Genomic DNA, 21,152 nt, shown 5'->3' on the forward strand with positions numbered 1-21,152 from the left:
TGGTGAGAGTGTAATCTGGATGTGGTGAGGATGGACAAGGACAGGGACTATACTCTCTTTTTCTATTGATGGTGAGAGTGTAATCTGGATGTCGTGAGGATGGACAAGGACAGGGACTATACTCGCTGTTACTATTGATGGTGAGAGTGTAATGTGTATGTTGTGAGGATGTTCAAGGACAGGGACTATACTCTCTGTTACTATTGATGGTGAGAGTGTAATGTGGATGTGGTGAGTATCTACAAAGACAGGGACTATTCTCTCTGTTACTATTGATGGTGAGGGAGTAATGTGGATGTGGTGAGGATCTACAAGGACAGGGACTATACTGTCTGTTACTATTGATGGTGAGAGTGTAATGTGCATGTGGTGAGGATTGACAAGGACGGGGACTATACTCTCTGTATCTATTGATGGTGAGAGTGTAATGTGTATGTTGTGAGGATGTACAAAGACGGACTATACTCTCTGTTAGTATTGATGGTGAGGGAGTAATGTGGATGTGGTGAGGATTGACAAGGACAGGGTCTATCTGTTACCATTGATGGTGGGAGTTTAATCTGGATGTGGTGAGGATCTACAAGGACAGGGACTATACTCTCTGTTACTATTGATGATGAGGGAGTAATGTGGATATGGTGATGATCTACAAGGACAGGGTCTATACACTCTGTTACTATTGATGGTGAGGGATAATCTGGATGTGGTGAGGATCGACAAGGAGAGGGACTATACTCTCTGTTTCTATTGATGGTGAGAGTGTAATTTGTATGTTGTGAGGATCGACAAGGACAGAGACTATACTCTCTGTTTCTCTTGATGGTGAGGGAGTAATGTGGATGTGTTGAGGATTGACAAGAAATTGACTATATTTTCTGTTACTATTGATGTTGAGTGTGTAATGTGGATGTGGTGAGGATCTACAAGGACTGGGACTATCCATTCTGTAATTATTGATGGTGAGGGAGTACTGTGGATGGGGTGAGGATCGACAAGGACAGGGTCTATACACTCTGTTACTATTGATGGTGAGGATGTAATGAGGATGTGCTGCGGGTCTACATGGACAGGGTCTATACTCTCTGTTACTGTTGATGGTGATGGAGTCATGTGGATGTGGTGAGGATTGACAAGGACAGGAACTATACTCTCTGTTACTACTGATGATGAGGAAGGATTGTGGAATTTCTGATGATCGACAAGGACAGGGACTATACTCACTGTTACTATTGATGGTGAGGGAGTAATGTGGATGTGGTGAGGATCGAGAAGGGCAGTGACTATACTGTCTGTTACTATTGATGGTGATGGATTAATGTGGATGTGGTGAGGACCTATAAGGACAGGAACTATACTCTCTGTTACTATTGATGGTTAGGGAGTAATGTGGATGTGGTTAGGATCGACAAGGACAGGGACTATACTCTCTGTTTCTATTGATGCTGAGAGTGTAGTGTGTATGTTGTGAGGATGTACAAGAACAGGGACTATATTCTCTGTTACTATTGATGGTGTGAGTGTAATCTGGCTGTTGTCAGGATCGACAAGGACAGGGACTATACTTTCTGTTACTATTGATGGTGAGGGAGTAATGTGGATGTGGTGAGGAATGACAAGGACAGGGACTATACTGTGTGTTACTATTGATGGTGAGAGTGTAATTTGGATGTCGTGAGGATCGACAAGGACAGGGACTATACTTTCTGTTACTATTGATTGTGAGAGTGTAATGTGGATGTGGTGAGGGTCTACAAGGACAGGGACTATACTCTCTGTTACTGTTGATGGTGATGGAGTCATGTGGATGTGGTGAGGATCGACAAGGACAGGGACAATACTCTCTGTCACTATTGATGGTGTGAGCATAATCTGGATGTCGTGAGGATGGACATGGACAGGGAGTATACTGTCTGTTACTGTTGATTGTGAGGGATTAATGTGGATGTGGTGAGGATCTATAAGGACAGGGTATATACTCTCTGTTACTATTGATGGTGAGAGTGTAATGTGGATGTGGTGAGTATCTACAAAGACAGGGACTATACTCTCTGTTACTATTGATGGTGAGGGAGTAATGTGGATATGGTGAGGATCTACAAGGACAGGTACTATACTGTCTGTTACTATTGATGGTGAGAGTGTAATTTGGATGTCGTGAGGATGGACAAGGACAGGGAGTATACTGTCTGTTACTGTTGATTGTGAGGGATTAATGTGGATGTGGTGAGGATCTATAAGGACAGGGTCTATACTCTCTGTTACTATTGATGGTGAGGGAGTAATGTGGATGTGGTGAGGATTGACAAGGACAGGGTCTATCTGTTACCATTGATGGTGGGAGTTTAATCTGGATGTGGTGAGGATCTACAAGGACAGGGACTATACTCTCTGTTACTATTGATGGTGAGGGAGTAATGTGGATATGGTGATGATCTACAAGGACAGGGTCTATACACTCTGTTACTATTGATGGTGAGGGATAATCTGGATGTGTTGCGGATCTACAAGGACAGGGACTGTGCTCTCTGTTACCATTGATGGTGAGGGAGTAATGTGGATGTGGTGAGGATCGACAAGGACAGGGACTATTCTCTCTGTTTCTATTGCTGCTGAGAGTGTAATGTGTATGTTGTGAGGATCGACGAGGACAGGGAATATACTCTCTGTTACTCCTGATGGTGAGCGAGTAATGTGGATGTGTTGAGGATTGACAAGAAATGGACTATATTGTCTGTTACTATTGATGGTGAGAGTGTAATGTGGATGTGGTGAGGATCTACAAGGACTTTGACTGTACTCTCTGTTACTATTGATGGTGAGGGAGTAATGTGGATGTGGTGAGGTTCTACAAGGACAGGGACTATACTCTCTGTTACTATTGATGGTGATGGAGTAATGTGGATGTTGTGAGCATTGCCAAGGACAGGGTCTATCTGTTACTATTGATGGTGAGAGTGTAATCTTGTTGTGGTGAGAATCGACGAGGGCAGGGACTCGACTCTCTGTTATTATTGATGGTGAGGAAGTAATGCAGATGGGGTGAGGATCGACAAGGACGGACTCTACTCTCTGTTACTACTGATGATGAGGAAGGAATGTGGATGTTGTGAGGATCGACAAGGACAGGGTCTATCTGTTACCATTGATGGTGGGAGTTTAATCTGTATGTGGTGAGGATCTACCAGGACAGGGACTATACTCTCTGTTACTATTGATGGTGTCAGTATAATCTGGATGTCGTGAGGATGGACAAGGACAGGGAGTATACACTCTGTTTCTATTGATGGTGAGAGTGTAATGGGTATGTTGTGAGGATATACAAGGACTGGGACTATACTCTCTGTTACTATTGATGGTGAGGGAGTAATGGGGATGTGGTGAGGATCGACTCGGACAGGGACTATACTGTCTGATAGAATTGATGGTGAGGGAGTAATGTGGATATGGTGATGATCTACAAGGACAGGTTCTATACACTCTGTTACTATTGATGGTGAGCGATAATCTGGATGTGTTGCGGATCTACAAGGACAGGGACTGTGCTCTCTGTTACCATTGATGGTGTGGGAGTAATGTGGATGTGGTGAGGATCGACAAGGACAGGGACTATACTCTCTGTTACTATTGATGGTGAGAGTGTAATGGGTATGTTGTGAGGATATACAAGGACTGGGACTATACTCTCTGTTACTATTGATGGTGAGGGAGTAATGGGGATGTGGTGAGGATCGACTCGGACAGGGACTATACTGTCTGATACAATTGATGGTGAGGGAGTAATGTGGATATGGTGATGATCTACAAGGACAGGGTCTGTGCTCTCTGTTACCATTGATGGTGTGGGAGTAATGTGGATGTGGTGAGGATCGACAAGGACAGGGACTGTACTCTATGTTTCTATTGATGCTGAGCGTGTAATGTGTATGTTGTGAGGATGTACAAGGACAGGGACTATACTCTCTGTTACTATTGATGTTGAGAGTGTAATTTGGATGTCGTGAGGATGGACAAGGACAGGGAGTATACTGTCTGTTACTGTTGATTGTGAGGGATTAATGTGGATGTGGTGAGGATCTATAAGGACAGGGTCTATACTCTCTGTTACAATTGATGGTGAGGGAGTAATCTGGATGTGGTGAGGATCGACAAGGACAGGGAGTATATTCTCTGTTACTATTGATTGTGTGAGTGTAATCTGGATGTGGTGAGGATCTACAAGGACAGGGACTATTCTCTCTGTTACTATTGATTGTGAGGGAATAATGTGGATTGGGTGAGGATCGACAAGGACAGGGACTAAAATCTCTGTTACTGTTGATTGTGAGGGAGTAATGTGAATGTGGTGAGGATCGACAAGGACTGGGACTATATTTTCTGTTACTATTGATGCTGTGAGTGTAATCTGGATGTGGTGCGGGTCTACAAGGACAGGGACTATACTCTCTGTTACTATTGATGGTGAGGATGTAATGAGGATGTGCTGCGGGTCTACATGGACAGGGTCTATACTCTCTGTTACTATTGATGGTGATGGAGTCATGTGGATGTGGTGAGGATCGACAAGGACAGGAACTATACTCTCTGTTACTACTGATGATGCGGAAGGATTGTGGATGTTCTGAAGATCGACAAGGACAGGGACTATACTCACTGTTACTATTGATGGTGAGGGAGTAATGTGGATGTGGTGAGGATCGAGAAGGGCAGTGACTATACTGTCTGTTACTATTGATGGTGATGGATTAATGTGGATGTGGTGAGGATCTATAAGGACAGGAACTATACTCTCTGTTACTACTGATGGTGAGGGAGTAATGTGCATGTGGTTAGGATCGACAAGGACAGGGACTATACTCTCTGTTTCTATTGATGCTGAGAGTGTAGTGTGTATGTTGTGAGGATGTACCAGGACAGGGACTATATTCTCTGTTACTGTTGATGGTGATGGAGTCATGTGGATGTGGTGAGGATCGACAAGGACAGGGACTATACTCTATGTTTCTATTGATGCTGAGAGTGTAATGTGTATGTTGTGAGGATGTACAAGGACAGGGACTATATTCTCTGTTACTATTGATGGTGTGAGTGTAATCTGGATTTTGTCAGGATCGACAAGGACAGGGACTATAGTCTCTGTTTCTATTGATGGTGAGAGTGTAATCTGTATGTGGTGAGGATCTACAAGGACAGGGACTATACTCTCTGTTACTATTGATGGTGTGAGTATAATCTGGATGTCGTGAGGATGGACAAGGACAGGGAGTATATTCTCTGTTTCTATTGATGGTGAGAGTGTAATGGGTATGTTGTGAGGATATACAAGGACTGGGACTATACTCTCTGTTACTATTGATGGTGAGGGAGTAATGGGGATGTGGTGAGGATCGACTCGGACAGGGACTATACTGTCTGATAGAATTGATGGTGAGGGAGTAATGTGGATATGGTGATGATCTACAAGGACAGGGTCTATACACTCTGTTACTATTGATGGTGAGCGATAATCTGGATGTGTTGCGGATCTACAAGGACAGGGACTGTGCTCTCTGTTACCATTGATGGTGTGGGAGTAATGTGGATGTGGTGAGGATCGACAAGGACAGGGACTATACTCTCTGTTTCTATTGATGGTGAGAGTGTAATGGGTATGTTGTGAGGATATACAAGGACTGGGACTATACTCTCTGTTACTATTGATGGTGAGGGAGTAATGGGGATGTGTTGAGGATCGACTCGGACAGGGACTATACTGTCTGATACAATTGATGGTGAGGGAGTAATGTGGATATGTTGATGATCTACAAGGACAGGGTCTGTGCTCTCTGTTACCATTGATGGTGTGGGAATAATGTGGATGTGGTGAGGATCGACAAGGACAGGGACTATACTCTATGTTTCTATTGATGCTGAGAGTGTAATGTGTATGTTGTGAGGATGTACAAGGACAGGGACTATATTCTCTGTTACTATTGATGGTGTGAGTGTAATCTGGATTTTGTCAGGATCGACAAGGACAGGGACTATACTCTCTGTTACTGTTGATGTTGAGAGTGTAATTTGGATGTCGTGAGGATGCACAAGGACAGGGAGTATACTGTCTGTTACTGTTGATTGTGAGGGATTAATGTGGATGTGGTGAGGATCTATAAGGACAGGGTCTATACTCTCGGTTACAATTGATGGTGAGGGAGTAATCTGGATGTGGTGAGGATCGACAAGGACAGGGAGTATATTCTCTGTTACTATTGATTGTGTGAGTGTAATCTGGATGTGGTGAGGATCTACAAGGACAGGGACTATTCTCTCTGTTACTATTGATTGTGAGGGAATAATGTGGATTGGGTGAGGATCGACAAGGACAGGGACTAAAATCTCTGTTACTGTTGATTGTGAGGGAGTAATGTGAATGTGGTGAGGATCGACAAGGACTGGGACTATATTGTCTGTTACTATTGATGCTGTGAGTGTAATCTGGATGTGGTGCGGGTCTACAAGGACAGGGACTATACTCTCTGTTACTATTGATGGTGAGGATGTAATGAGGATGTGCTGCGGGTCTACATGGACAGGGTCTATACTCTCTGTTACTATTGATGGTGATGGAGTAATGTGGATGTGGTGAGGATCGAGAAGGGCAGTGACTATACTGTCTGTTACTATTGATGGTGATGGATTAATGTGGATGTGGTGAGGACCTATAAGGACAGGAACTATACTCTCTGTTACTACTGATGGTGAGGGAGTAATGTGCATGTGGTTAGGATCGACAAGGACAGGGACTATACTCTCTGTTTCTATTGATGCTGAGAGTGTAGTGTGTATGTTGTGAGGATGTACCAGGACAGGGACTATATTCTCTGTTACTGTTGATGGTGATGGAGTCATGTGGATGTGGTGAGGATCGACAAGGACAGGGACTATAGTCTCTGTTTCTATTGATGGTGAGAGTGTAATCTGTATGTGGTGAGGATCTACAAGGACAGGGACTACACTCTCTGTTACTATTGATGGTGTGAGTATAATCTGGATGTCGTGAGGATGGACAAGGACAGGGAGTATACTCTCTGTTTCTATTGATGGTGAGAGTGTAATGGGTATGTTGTGAGGATATACAAGGACTGGGACTATACTCTCTGTTACTATTGATGGTGAGGGAGTAATGGGGATGTGGTGAGGATCGACTCGGACAGGGACTATACTGTCTGATAGAATTGATGGTGAGGGAGTATTGTGGATATGGTGATGATCTACAAGGACAGGGTCTATACACTCTGTTACTATTGATGGTGAGCGATAATCTGGATGTGTTGCGGATCTACAAGGACAGGGACTGTGCTCTCTGTTACCATTGATGGTGTGGGAGTAATGTGGATGTGGTGAGGATCGACAAGGACAGGGACTATACTCACTGTTTCTATTGATGGTGAGAGTGTAATGGGTATGTTGTGAGGATATACAAGGACTGGGACTATACTCTCTGTTACTATTGATGGTGAGGGAGTAATGGGGATGTGGTGAGGATCGACTCGGACAGGGACTATACTGTCTGATACAATTGATGGTGAGGGAGTAATGTGGATATGGTGATGATCTACAAGGACAGGGTCTGTGCTCTCTGTTACCATTGATGGTGTGGGAGTAATGTGGATGTGGTGAGGATCGACAAGGACAGGGACTATACTCTATGTTTCTATTGATGCTGAGAGTGTAATGTGTATGTTGTGAGGATGTACAAGGACAGGGACTATATTCTCTGTTACTATTGATGGTGTGAGTGTAATCTGGATTTTGTCAGGATCGACAAGGACAGGGACTATACTCTCTGTTACTATTGATGTTGAGAGTGTAATTTGGATGTCGTGAGGATGGACAAGGACAGGGAGTATACTGTCTGTTACTGTTGATTGTGAGGGATTAATGTGGATGTGGTGAGGATCTATAAGGACAGGGTCTATACTCTCTGTTACAATTGATGGTGAGGGAGTAATCTGGATGTGGTGAGGATCTACAAGGACAGGTACTATTCTCTCTGTTACTATTGATTGTGAGGGAATAATGTGGATTGGGTGAGGATCGACAAGGACAGGGACTAAAATCTCTGTTACTGTTGATTGTGAGGGAGTAATGTGAATGTGGTGAGGATCGACAAGGACTGGGACTATATTGTCTGTTACTATTGATGCTGTGAGTGTAATCTGGATGTGGTGCGGGTCTACAAGGACAGGGACTATACTCTCTGTTACTATTGATGGTGAGGATGTAATGAGGATGTGCTGCGGGTCTACATGGACGGGGTCTATACTCTCTGTTACTATTGATGGTGATGGAGTCATGTGGATGTGGTGAGGATCGACAAGGACAGGAGCTATACTCTCTGTTACTACTGATGATGCGGAAGGATTGTGGATGTTCTGATGATCGACAAGGACAGGGACTATACTCACTGTTACTATTGATGGTGAGGGAGTAATGTGGATATGGTGAGGATCGAGAAGGGCAGTGACTATACTGTCTGTTACTATTGATGGTGATGGATTAATGTGGATGTGGTGAGGACCTATAAGGACAGGAACTATACTCTCTGTTACTACTGATGGTGAGGGAGTAATGTGCATGTGGTTAGGATCGACAAGGACAGGGACTATACTCTCTGTTTCTATTGATGCTGAGAGTGTAGTGTGTATGTTGTGAGGATGTACCAGGACAGGGACTATATTCTCTGTTACTGTTGATGGTGATGGAGTCATGTGGATGTGGTGAGGATCGACAAGGACAGGGACTATAGTCTCTGTTTCTATTGATGGTGAGAGTGTAATCTGTATGTGGTGAGGATCTACAAGGACAGGGACTATACTCTCTGTTACTATTGATGGTGTGAGTATAATCTGGATGTCGTGAGGATGGACAAGGACAGGGAGTATACTCTCTGTTTCTATTGATGGTGAGAGTGTAATGGGTATGTTGTGAGGATATACAAGGACTGGGACTATACTCTCTGTTACTATTGATGGTGAGGGAGTAATGGGGATGTGGTGAGGATCGACTCGGACAGGGACTATACTGTCTGATAGAATTGATGGTGAGGGAGTAATGTGGATATGGTGATGATCTACAAGGACAGGGTCTATACACTCTGTTACTATTGATGGTGAGCGATAATCTGGATGTGTTGCGGATCTACAAGGACAGGGACTGTGCTCTCTGTTACCATTGATGGTGTGGGAGTAATGTGGATGTGGTGAGGATCGACAAGGACAGGGACTATACTCTCTGTTTCTATTGATGGTGAGAGTGTAATGGGTATGTTGTGAGGATATACAAGGACTGGGACTATACTCTCTGTTACTATTGATGGTGAGGGAGTAATGGGGATGTGTTGAGGATCGACTCGGACAGGGACTATACTGTCTGATACAATTGATGGTGAGGGAGTAATGTGGATATGGTGATGATCTACAAGGACAGGGTCTGTGCTCTCTGTTACCATTGATGGTGTGGGAGTAATGTGGATGTGGTGAGGATCGACAAGGACAGGGACTATACTCTATGTTTCTATTGATGCTGAGAGTGTAATGTGTATGTTGTGAGGATGTACAAGGACAGGGACTATATTCTCTGTTACTATTGATGGTGTGAGTGTAATCTGGATTTTGTCAGGATCGACAAGGACAGGGACTATACTCTTTGTTACTATTGATGTTGAGAGTGTAATTTGGATGTCGTGAGGATGCACAAGGACAGGGAGTATACTGTCTGTTACTGTTGATTGTGAGGGATTAATGTGGATGTGGTGAGGATCTATAAGGACAGGGTCTATACTCTCGGTTACAATTGATGGTGAGGGAGTAATCTGGATGTGGTGAGGATCGACAAGGACAGGGAGTATATTCTCTGTTACTATTGATTGTGTGAGTGTAATCTGGATGTGGTGAGGATCTACAAGGACAGGGACTATTCTCTCTGTTACTATTGATTGTGAGGGAATAATGTGGATTGGGTGAGGATCGACAAGGACAGGGACTAAAATCTCTGTTACTGTTGATTGTGAGGGAGTAATGTGAATGTGGTGAGGATCGACAAGGACTGGGACTATATTTTCTGTTACTATTGATGCTGTGAGTGTAATCTGGATGTGGTGCGGGTCTACAAGGACAGGGACTATACTCTCTGTTACTATTGATGGTGAGGATGTAATGAGGATGTGCTGCGGGTCTACATGGACAGGGTCTATACTCTCTGTTACTATTGATGGTGATGGAGTCATGTGGATGTGGTGAGGATCGACAAGGACAGGAGCTATACTCTCTGTTATTACTGATGATGCGGAAGGATTGTGGATGTTCTGATGATCGACAAGGACAGGGACTATACTCACTGTTACTATTGATGGTGAGGGAGTAATGTGGATATGGTGAGGATCGAGAAGGGCAGTGACTATACTGTCTGTTACTATTGATGGTGATGGATTAATGTGGATGTGGTGAGGACCTATAAGGACAGGAACTATACTCTCTGTTACTACTGATGGTGAGGGAGTAATGTGCATGTGGTTAGGATCGACAAGGACAGGGACTATACTCTCTGTTTCTATTGATGCTGAGAGTGTAGTGTGTATGTTGTGAGGATGTACCAGGACAGGGACTATATTCTCTGTTACTGTTGATGGTGATGGAGTCATGTGGATGTGGTGAGGATCGACAAGGACAGGGACTATAGTCTCTGTTTCTATTGATGGTGAGAGTGTAATCTGTATGTGGTGAGGATCTACAAGGACAGGGACTACACTCTCTGTTACTATTGATGGTGTGAGTATAATCTGGATGTCGTGAGGATGGACAAGGACAGGGAGTATACTCTCTGTTTCTATTGATGGTGAGAGTGTAATGGGTATGTTGTGAGGATATACAAGGACTGGGACTATACTCTCTGTTACTATTGATGGTGAGGGAGTAATGGGGATGTGGTGAGGATCGACTCGGACAGGGACTATACTGTCTGATAGAATTGATGGTGAGGGAGTATTGTGGATATGGTGATGATCTACAAGGACTGGGTCTATACACTCTGTTACTATTGATGGTGAGCGATAATCTGGATGTGTTGCGGATCTACAAGGACAGGGACTGTGCTCTCTGTTACCATTGATGGTGTGGGAGTAATGTGGATGTGGTGAGGATCGACAAGGACAGGGACTATACTCACTGTTTCTATTGATGGTGAGAGTGTAATGGGTATGTTGTGAGGATATACAAGGACTGGGACTATACTCTCTGTTACTATTGATGGTGAGGGAGTAATGGGGATGTGGTGAGGATCGACTCGGACAGGGACTATACTGTCTGATACAATTGATGGTGAGGGAGTAATGTGGATATGGTGATGATCTACAAGGACAGGGTCTGTGCTCTCTGTTACCATTGATGGTGTGGGAGTAATGTGGATGTGGTGAGGATCGACAAGGACAGGGACTATACTCTATGTTTCTATTGATGCTGAGAGTGTAATGTGTATGTTGTGAGGATGTACAAGGACAGGGACTATATTCTCTGTTACTATTGATGGTGTGAGTGTAATCTGGATTTTGTCAGGATCGACAAGGACAGGGACTATACTCTCTGTTACTATTGATGTTGAGAGTGTAATTTGGATGTCGTGAGGATGGACAAGGACAGGGAGTATACTGTCTGTTACTGTTGATTGTGAGGGATTAATGTGGATGTGGTGAGGATCTATAAGGACAGGGTCTATACTCTCTGTTACAATTGATGGTGAGGGAGTAATCTGGATGTGGTGAGGATCGACAAGGACAGGGAGTATATTCTCTGTTACTATTGATTGTGTGAGTGTAATCTGGATGTGGTGAGGATCTACAAGGACAGGTACTATTCTCTCTGTTACTATTGATTGTGAGGGAATAATGTGGATTGGGTGAGGATCGACAAGGACAGGGACTAAAATCTCTGTTACTGTTGATGGTGAGGATGTAATGAGGATGTGCTGCGGGTCTACATGGACAGGGTCTATACTCTCTGTTACTATTGATGGTGATGGAGTCATGTGGATGTGGTGAGGATCGACAAGGACAGGAGCTATACTCTCTGTTACTACTGATGATGCGGAAGGATTGTGGATGTTCTGATGATCGACAAGGACAGGGACTATACTCACTGTTACTATTGATGGTGAGGGAGTAATGTGGATGTGGTGAGGATCGAGAAGGGCAGTGACTATACTGTCTGTTACTATTGATGGTGATGGATTAATGTGGATGTGGTGAGGACCTATAAGGACAGGAGCTATACTCTCTGTTACTACTGATGGTGAGGGAGTAATGTGCATGTGGTTAGGATCGACAAGGACAGGGACTATACTCTCTGTTTCTATTGATGCTGAGAGTGTAGTGTGTATGTTGTGAGGATGTACCAGGACAGGGACTATATTCTCTGTTACTGTTGATGGTGATGGAGTCATGTGGATGTGGTGAGGATCGACAAGGACAGGGACTATAGTCTCTGTTTCTATTGATGGTGAGAGTGTAATCTGTATGTGGTGAGGATCTACAAGGACAGGGACTATACTCTCTGTTACTATTGATGGTGTGAGTATAATCTGGATGTCGTGAGGATGGACAAGGACAGGGAGTATACTCTCTGTTTCTATTGATGGTGAGAGTGTAATGGGTATGTTGTGAGGATATACAAGGACTGGGACTATACTCTCTGTTACTATTGATGGTGAGGGAGTAATGGGGATGTGGTGAGGATCGACTCGGACAGGGACTATACTGTCTGATAGAATTGATGGTGAGGGAGTATTGTGGATATGGTGATGATCTACAAGGACAGGGTCTATACACTCTGTTACTATTGATGGTGAGCGATAATCTGGATGTGTTGCGGATCTACAAGGACAGGGACTGTGCTCTCTGTTACCATTGATGGTGTGGGAGTAATGTGGATGTGGTGAGGATCGACAAGGACAGGGACTATACTCACTGTTTCTATTGATGGTGAGAGTGTAATGGGTATGTTGTGAGGATATACAAGGACTGGGACTATACTCTCTGTTACTATTGATGGTGAGGGAGTAATGGGGATGTGGTGAGGATCGACTCGGACAGGGACTATACTGTTTGATACAATTGATGGTGAGGGAGTAATGTGGATATGGTGATGATCTACAAGGACAGGGTCTGTGCTCTCTGTTACCATTGATGGTGTGGGAGTAATGTGGATGTGGTGAGGATCGACAAGGACAGGGACTATACTCTATGTTTCTATTGATGCTGAGAGTGTAATGTGTATGTTGTGAGGATGTACAAGGACAGGGACTATATTCTCTGTTACTATTGATGGTGTGAGTGTAATCTGGATTTTGTCAGGATCGACAAGGACAGGGACTATACTCTCTGTTACTATTGATGTTGAGAGTGTAATTTGGATGTCGTGAGGATGGACAAGGACAGGGAGTATACTGTCTGTTACTGTTGATTGTGAGGGATTAATGTGGATGTGGTGAGGATCTATAAGGACAGGGTCTATACTCTCTGTTACAATTGATGGTGAGGGAGTAATCTGGATGTGGTGAGGATCGACAAGGACAGGGAGTATATTCTCTGTTACTATTGATTGTGTGAGTGTAATCTGGATGTGGTGAGGATCGACAAGGACAGGTACTATTCTCTCTGTTACTATTGATTGTGAGGGAATAATGTGGATTGGGTGAGGATCGACAAGGACAGGGACTAAAATCTCTGTTACTGTTGATGGTGAGGATGTAATGAGGATGTGCTGCGGGTCTACATGGACAGGGTCTATACTCTCTGTTACTATTGATGGTGATGGAGTCATGTGGATGTGGTGAGGATCGACAAGGACAGGAGCTATACTCTCTGTTACTACTGATGATGCGGAAGGATTGTGGATGTTCTGATGATCGACAAGGACAGGGACTATACTCACTGTTACTATTGATGGTGAGGGAGTAATGTGGATGTGGTGAGGATCGAGAAGGGCAGTGACTATACTGTCCGTTACTATTGATGGTGATGGATTAATGTGGATCTGGTGAGGACCTATAAGGACAGGAACTATACTCTCTGTTACTACTGATGGTGAGGGAGTAATGTGGATGTGGTTAGGATCGACAAGGACAGGGACTATACTCTCTGTTTCTATTGATGCTGAGAGTGTAGTGTGTATGTTGTGAGGATGTACCAGGACAGGGACTATATTCTCTGTTACTGTTGATGGTGATGGAGTCATGTGGATGTGGTGAGGATCGACAAGGACAGGGACTATAGTCTCTGTTTCTATTGATGGTGAGAGTGTAATCTGTATGTGGTGAGGATCTACAAGGACAGGGTCTATACTCTCTGTTACTATTGATGGTGAGGGAGTAATGGGGATGTGGTGAGGATCGTCTCGGACAGGGACTATACTGTCTGATACAATTGATGGTGAGGGAGTAATGTGGATATGGTGATGATCTACAAGGACAGGGTCTGTGCTCTCTGTTACCATTGATGTTGTGGGAGTAATGTGGATGTGGTGAGGATCGACAAGGACAGGGACTATACTCTCTGTTTCTATTGATGCTGAGAGTGTAATGTGTATGTTGTGAGGATGTACAAGGACAGGGACTATACTCTCTGTTACTATTGATATTGAGAGTGTAATTTGGATGTCGTGAGGATGGACAAGGACAGGGAGTATACTGTCTGTTACTGTTGATTGTGAGGGATTAATGTGGATGTGGTGAGGATCTATAAGGACAGGGTCTATACTCTCTGTTACTATTGATGGTGAGGGAGTAATCTGGATGTGGTGAGGATCGACAAGGACAGGGACTATATTCTCTGTTACTATTGATTGTGTGAGTGTAATCTGGATGTGGAGAGGATCTACTAGGACAGGGACTATACTCTCTGTTTCTATTGATGGTGAGAGTGTAATGTGTATGTTGTGAGGATGTAGAAGGACAGGGACTATACTCTCTGTTACTATTGATGGTGAGGGATTAATGTGAATGTGGTGAGGATCGACAAGGATAGGGACTATACTCTCTGTTACTACTGATGGTGAGGAAGTAATGTGGATGGGGTGAGGATCAACAAGGACAGGGACTATTCTCTCTGTTACTATTGATTGTGATGGAATAATGTGGATTGGGTGTGGATCGACAAGGACAGGGACTAAAATCTCTGTTACTGTTAATTGTGAGGGAGTAATGTGAATGTGGTGAGGATCGACAAGGACTGGGACTATATTCTCTGTTACTATTGATGGTGTGAGTGTAATCTGGATGTGGTGCGGGTCTACAAGGACAGGGACTATACTCTGTTACTATTGATGGTGAGGATGTAATGTGGATGTGCTGCGGGTCTACATGGACAGGGTCTATACTCTCTGTTACTATTGATGGTGATGGAGTCATGTGGATGTGGTGAGGATCGACAAGGACAGGAACTATACTCTCTGTTACTACTGATGATGAGGAAGGAATGTGGATGTTCTGATGATCGACAAGGACAGGGACTATACTCACTGTTACTATTGATGGTGAGGGAGTAATGTGGATGTGGTGATGATCGAGAAGGGCAGTGACTATACTGTCTGTTACTATTGATGGTGATGGATTAATGTGGATGTGGTGAGGACCTATAAGGACAGGAACTATACTCTCTGTTACTATTGATGGTGTGAGTGTAATCTGGATGTGGTGGGGGTCTACAAAGACAGGGACTATACTCTCTGTTACTATTGATGGTGAGGATGTAATGAGGATGTGCTGCGGGTCTACATGGACAGGGTCTATACTCTCTGTTACTGTTGATGGTGATGGAGTAATGTGGATGTGGTGAGGATCGACAGGGACAGGAACTATACTCTCTGTTACTACTGATGATGAGGAAGGAATGTGGATGTTCTGATGATCGACAAGGACAGGGACTATACTCACTGTTACTATTGATGGTGAGGGAGGAATGTGGATGTGGTGATGATCGAGAAGGGCAGTGACTATACTGTCTGTTACTATTGATGGTGATGGATTAATGTGGATGTGGTGAGGACCAATAAGGACAGGAACTATACTCTCTGTTACTATTGATGGTGTGAGTGTAATCTGGATGTGGTGGGGGTCTACAAGGACAGGGACTATACTCTCTGTTACTATTGATGTTGAGGATGTAATGAGGATGTGCTGCGGGTCTACATGGACAGGGTCTATACTCTCTGTTACTGTTGATGGTGATGGAGTCATGTGGATGTGGTGAGGATCGACAAGGACAGGAACTATACTCTCTGTTACTACTGATGATGAGGAAGGATTGTGGAATTTCTGATGATCGACAAGGACAGGGACTATATTCACTGTTACTATTGATGGTGAGGGAGTAATGTGGATGTGGTGAGCATCGAGAAGGGCAGTGACTGTACTGTCTGTTACTATTGATGGTGATGGATTAATGTGGATGTGGTGAGGACCTATAAGGACAGGAACTATACTCTCTGTTACTATTGATGGTGAGGGAGTAATGTGGATGTGGTTAGGATCGACAAGGACAGGGACTATACTCTCTGTTTCTATTGATGCTGAGAGTGTAGTGTGTATGTTGTGAGGATGTACAAGAACAGGGACTATATTCTCTGTTACTATTGATGGTGTGAGTGTAATCTGGATGTTGTCAGGATCGACAAGGACAGGGACTATACTTTCTGTTACTATTGATGGTGAGGGAGTAATGTGGATGTGGTGAGGATTGACAAGGACAGGGACTATACTCTGTGTTACTATTGATGGTGACAGTTGAATTTGGATGTCGTGAGGATCGACAAGGACAGGGACTATACTTTCTGTTACTATTGATTGTGAGAGTGTAATGTGGATGTGGTGAGGGTCTACAAGGACAGGGACTATACTCTCTGTTACTGTTGATGGTGATGGAGTCATGTGGATGTGGTGAGGATCGACAAGTTCAGGGACTATACCCTCTGTTATTATTGATGGTAAGGAAGTAATGTGGATGGGGTGAGGATCGACAAGGAAAGGGACTATACTCTCTGTTTCTATTGATGGTGAGAGTGTAATGTGTATGTTGTGAGGATCGACAAGGACAGAGACTAGACTCTCTGTTACTATTGATGGTGAGAGTGTAATCTGGATGTCGTGAGGATGGAAAAGGACAGGGACAATACTCTGTGATTCTATTGATGGTGAGAGTGTAATCTGGATGTCGTGAGGATGGACAAGGACAGGGACTATACTCTCTGTTACTATTGATGGTGAGAGTGTAATCTGGATGTGGTGAGGATGGACAAGGACAGGGACTATACTCTCTGTTACTATTGATGGTGAGAGTGTAATGTGGATGTGGTGAGTATCTACAAAGACAGGGACTATACTCTCTGTTACTATTGATGGTGAGGGAGTAATGTGGATGTGGTGAGGATCTACAAGGACAGGGACTATACTGTCTGTTACTATTGATGGTGAGGGAGTAATGTGGATGTGGTGAGGATGTACAAGGACAGGGACTATACTCTCTGTTACTATTGATGGTGAGAGTGTAATGTGCATGTGGTGAGGACTGACAAGGACGGGGACTATACTCTCTGTATCTATTGATGGTGAGAGTGTAATGTGTATGTTGTGAGGATGTACAAAGACGGACAATACTCTCTGTTAGTATTGATGGTGAGGGAGTAATGTGGATGTGGTGAGGATTGACAAGGACAGGGTCTATCTGTTACCATTGATGGTGGGAGTTTAATCTAGATGTGGTGAGGATCTACAAGGACAGGGACTATACTCTCTGTTACTATTGATGATGAGGGAGTAATGTGGATATGGTGATGATCTACAAGGACAGGGTCTATACACTCTGTTTCTATTGATGGTGAGGGATAATCTGGATGTGGTGAGGATCGACAAGGACAGGGACTATACTCTGTGTTTCTATTGATGGTGAGAGTGTAATGTGTATGTTGTGAGGATCGACAAGGACAGAGACTATACTCTCTGTTACTCCTGATGGTGCGGGAGTAATGTGGATGTGTTGAGGATTGACAAGAAATTGACTATATTTTCTGTTACTATTGATGTTGAGTGTGTAATGTGGATGTGGTGAGGATCTACAAGGACTGGGACTATCCATTCTGTTACTATTGATGGTGAGGGAGTACTGTGGATGGGGTGAGGATCGACAAGGACAGGGACAATACTCTCTGTTACTATTGATGGTGTGAGCATAATCTGGATGTCGTGAGGATGGACATGGACAGGGAGTATACTGTCTGTTACTGTTGATTGTGAGGGATTAATGTGGATGTGGTGAGGATCTATAAGGACAGGGTATATACTCTCTGTTACTATTGATGGTGAGAGTGTAATGTGGATGTGGTGAGTATCTACAAAGACAGGGAATATACTCTGTTACTATTGATGGTGAGGGAGTAATGTGGATGTGGTGAGGATCTACAAGGACAGGTACTATACTGTCTGTTACTATTGATGGTGAGGGAGTATTGTGGATGTGGTGAGGATCTACAAGGACAGGGACTATACTCTCTGTTACCATTGATGGTGAGAGTTTAATGTGCATGTGGTGAGGATTGACAAGGACGGGGACTATATTCTCTGTTAGTATTGATGGTGAGGGAGTAATGTGGATGTGGTGAGGATTGACAAGGACAGGGTCTATCTGTTACCATTGATGGTGGGAGTTTAATCTGGATGTGGTGAGGATCTACAAGGACAGGGACTATACTCTCTGTTACTATTGATGGTGAGGGAGTAATGTGGATATGGTGATGATCTACAAGGACAGGGTCTATACACTCTGTTACTATTGATGGTGAGGGATAATCTGGATGTGTTGCGGATCTACAAGGACAGGGACTGTGCTCTCTGTTACCATTGATGGTGAGGGAGTAATGTGGATGTGGTGAGGATCGACAAGGACAGGGACTATACTCTCTGTTTCTATTGATGCTGAGAGTGTAATGTGTATGTTGTGTGGATCGACGAGGACAGGGACTATACTCTCTTTTACTCTTGATGGTGAGGGAGTAATGTGGATGTGTTGAGGATTGACAAGAAATGGACTATATTGTCTGTTACTATTGATGGTGAGAGTGTAATGTGGATGTGGTGAGGATCTACAAGGACTTTGACTGTACTCTCTGTTACTATTGATGGTGGGAGTAATGTGGATGTGGTGAGGAACTACAAGGACAGGGACTATACTCTCTGTTACTATTGATGGTGATGGAGTAATGTGGATGTTGTGAGCATTGCCAAGGACAGGGTCTATCTGTTACTATTGATGGTGAGAGTGTAATCTGGATGTGGTTAGAATCGACGAAGACAGGGACTCGACTCTCTGTTATTATTGATGGTGAGGAAGTAATGCAGATGTGATGAGGATCGACAAGGACGGACTCTACTCTCTGTTACTACTGATGATGAGGAAGGAATGTGGATGTTGTGAGGATCGACAAGGACAGGGTCTATCTGTTACCATTGATGGTGGGAGTTTAATCTGTATGTGGTGAGGATCTACAAGGACAGGGACTATACTCTCTGTTACTATTGATGGTGTGAGTATAATCTGGATGTCGTGAGGATGGACAAGGACAGGGAGTATACTCTCTGTTACTATTGATGGTGAGAGTGTAATGGGTATGTTGTGAGGATATACAAGGACTGGGTCTATACTCTCTGTTACTATTGATGGTGAGGGAGTAATGTGGATGTGTTGAGGATTGACAAGAAATGGACTATATTCTATGTTACTATTGATGGTGAGAGTTTAATGTGGATGTGGTGAGGATCTACAAGGACAGGGTCTGTGCTCTCTGTTACCATTGATGGTGTGGGAGTAATGTGGATGTGGTGAGGATCGACAAGGACAGGGACTATACTCTCTGTTTCTATTGATGCTGAGAGTGTAATGTGTATGTTGTGAGGATGTACAAGGACAGGGACTATACTCTCTGTTACTATTGATATTGATAGTGTAATTTGGATGTCGTGAGGATGGACAAGGACAGGGAGTATACTGTCTGTTACTGTTGATTGTGAGGGATTAATGTGGATGTGGTGAGGATCTATAAGGACAGGGTCTATACTCTCTGTTACTATTGATGGTGAGGGAGTAATCTGGATGTGGTGAGGATCGACAAGGACAGGGACTATATTCTCTGTTACTATTGATTGTGTGAGTGTAATCTGGATGTGGTGAGGATCTACTAGGACAGGGACTATACTCTCTGTTTCTATTGATGGTGAGAGTGTAATGTGTATGTTGTGAGGATGTACAAGGACAGGGACTATACTCCCTGTTACTATTGATGGTGAGGGATTAATGTGAATGTGGTGAGGATCGACAAGGATAGGGACTATACTCTCTGTTACTACTGATGGTGAGGAAGTAATGTGGATGGGGTGAGGATCAACAAGGACAGGGACTATTCTCTCTGTTACTATTGATTGTGATGGAATAATGTGGATTGGGTGTGGATCGACAAGGACAGGGACTAAAATCTCTGTTACTGTTAATTGTGAGGGAGTAATGTGTATGTGGTGAGGATCGACAAGGACTGGGACTATATTCTCTGTTACTATTGATGGTGTGAGTGTAATCTGGATGTGGTGCGGGTCTACAAGGACAGGGACTATACTCTGTTACTATTGATGGTGAGGATGTAATGTGGATGTGCTGCGGGTCTACATGGACAGGGTCTATACTCTCTGTTACTATTGATGGTGATGGAGTCATGTGGATGTGGTGAGGATCGACAAGGACAGGAACTATACTCTCTGTTACTACTGATGATGAGGAAGGAATGTGGATGTTCTGATGATCGACAAGGACAGGGACTATACTCACTGTTACTATTGATGGTGAGGGAGTAATGTGGATGTGGTGATGATCGAGAAGGGCAGTGACTATACTGTCTGTTACTATTGATGGTGATGGATTAATGTGGATGTGGTGAGGACCTATAAGGACAGGAACTATACTCTCTGTTACTATTGATGGTGTGAGTGTAATCTGGATGTGGTGGGGGTCTACAAAGACAGGGACTATACTCTCTGTTACTATTGATGGTGAGGATGTAATGAGGATGTGCTGCGGGTCTACATGG

The 21,152-nt window shown here is 43.9% G+C and overlaps 1 protein-coding gene across 2 annotated transcripts in view; it reads left to right on the forward strand.

The window, feature by feature from the left end:
• Window positions 1-21,152, forward strand: part of LOC140734522 (connector enhancer of kinase suppressor of ras 2) — a 1,506,781-nt gene that overhangs the window by 550,368 nt on the left and 935,261 nt on the right. The gene's annotated exons all lie outside the window — the stretch shown is intronic.

The sequence above is a fragment of the Hemitrygon akajei genome, chromosome 10, assembly GCF_048418815.1.
Source record: "Hemitrygon akajei chromosome 10, sHemAka1.3, whole genome shotgun sequence".
Lineage (NCBI taxonomy): Eukaryota > Metazoa > Chordata > Chondrichthyes > Myliobatiformes > Dasyatidae > Hemitrygon > Hemitrygon akajei.